The following is a 2,347-nucleotide window of genomic DNA, read 5'->3' as shown; positions in this document are numbered from 1 at the left end:
TTCCCTACAATTTTGTGTAGATTATTGTGAACTAAGAAATTTTCGGTTGAAACCGATACCCTCTCCCTCGCATCCATGACCTCATGATTAATTGCATGAATCCCGTATGTTCCAAATCGACCTCCGTTCCGGTTATCATCAATTGGGGGTTAAGGGAGACGATGTCTCCTAAGCCATTTTTTTTTTCCGAACTCGCAACGTTAGTTGTAAATCTCTCTTAGTACCGTTTGATTTATTTAGGACTCCGTCCGTATTCATGAACCTCCTAACCCACGTATACAACTTATCTAGACAAATCTGTTATCGTATTTATAGATGACATCTTAACTTATTCAAGTAAAGAAGGAAAACGAACAACATCACCATCTTACGCTCGAACTTTTGAGAAAAGAGCAACTCTATACCAAATTCTCCGAGTGGGAATTTTTGTTGAACGAAGTCCAATTTTTCTAGACCATGACGTTAATGGTCAAGGCATTACAATCAATCTCGAAATCAAGCCACATGTAATCAGGAAACTCTCCCAACTCAGACTTGTATTCGTAAAATCTTAGATCTCGCCTGTTATCACCGAAAATTCATTTCTGACTTTTCTCGTGTTACACGACTTTAACCTCGTTAACTCACTAAGGAAAACTTTAAACCTCTCCGTGTTCGAACCTTGAACGTAATTTTGCATGCAAACCTTTCTAGCTAAATTCGTATAGCACATAACGGAACTCAATATGGAAATAATTCTACTTAAACGCCCGAAAGGCATACTCTCTCGACTCGAAATCAACGGAACTGAAATTCGTTATTTTTGCACGAAGAATTCGAATACATAATTGTTGATCCGATCAACTTTTCTCGTCATCACGTACCACACTACGTACCTCTGTTATTCCACCGTTACCGTCTGATATTACTGGAACTTAAGATAACCCGCAATCCAAGGATACATCACTCTTATTTGACATAACGTCCTTGTGTTTCTGATAATCGGCCAACTACTATTCAACCCCGAACTATACAACTACGTGTACTATCTCGATTTTCTTTCAAACTTCAACTTTTGACAACTAGATGCACAATACGGCGACCTTGAGATGTAAACTCATCCGATTCTAAGACCTCATTTCACTCCTATCTTTATCGCTCGCACTTTCGTTTAAGGAAACTCCTTGTGACATTTCTCCATGGATAGAGAAACTCCTCATATTACCTTAACATTCGCCACGAGGGTGAATAGTCCTAACGAACATATTTCGAACCCTAACTGACTTGTTCAAACATATCTTAAGAGATTCTATTCCAGTACGGTGTATCTTCGTCATTTATCCTGTATCGAAATACTCGTTTCACTTCTAGTGTTACAAGAAACCTTGGGAACTCGCTTAGACACATGTACCGCGTATCTCCCACAACCGACGAACCGAGCAAACGTACGATTCAATCTTGGAAAGACATGTTACAGACTGGTATTGTTACCTTTAGTAGTTCCTCTTACAACGACAGCTATCACTCGTATATTAACGCCGCACCTCCGAAACCCTATATGACCGCAAATGTCATACCCCTGTTCATTTAACCAAAGCATGTGGCAAGCAAATCACCGAATCCGAACCCCATCAAGAAACAACAATTGAGATCGTTCAAGTCCGAGCAGCGCTCGAGATGACCCGTAGTCGCCAGAAGAGTTATACCAAACTTAGATGAAAACCTCACAAATCCCAGTGTGTAACCACGTAATATTGAGAACCTGCACCTTGGAAGGGTGTAATCCGTTTCGGGAATCAGGGAAAGTTAAACCCGCGACATGTTAACCCTTTTGAAACCTTGGGGCGTATTGGAACCGCTTCCTACCGTTTAGAACTTCCGACTCAATTAAGTTTCCGTTTACCCTACATTTCGTGTAACAAACTTAGAAACGTGTCCTGCGGAACAGGAACGTGCAATCCTGCTAGATACATCAACTATCGATGACAAACTACTCTTCATAGGAAAACCAGTTGAAACCAGGGATCGTAAAAAAAAAAAAAAACCAAACCTTAATACAACGTGAAACCCTAACTATCCAAATTCATGAGAACACTCAAGGACGTACCTTCACTTATTCATAGCATTGACATCTCCGGTCTCGAGTGAGAGGCATCGATTATTACTTCCAACTAAATTTCGGGACGAAATTTCTTTTGAGGTGTGGATAATGTAACATCCCGCATTTTTCCGTTAAATTATTTTAACGCCCGTCTTTTTCTTTTTAAATAATACCCTTCGTGTCTAGATTCGTATCCTTTGTTAAGTAACATTTTAAATATTCTCGTTATCGGATTTTAATATCTCCCGTACTCCCGTGAAATTTAAA

Source organism: Rutidosis leptorrhynchoides, chromosome 3, assembly GCF_046630445.1.
Source record: "Rutidosis leptorrhynchoides isolate AG116_Rl617_1_P2 chromosome 3, CSIRO_AGI_Rlap_v1, whole genome shotgun sequence".
Taxonomy (NCBI): Eukaryota; Viridiplantae; Streptophyta; class Magnoliopsida; order Asterales; family Asteraceae; genus Rutidosis; species Rutidosis leptorrhynchoides.
The sequence above is the reverse complement of the archived record's forward strand: the minus strand, read 5'-3'. Positions refer to the sequence as shown.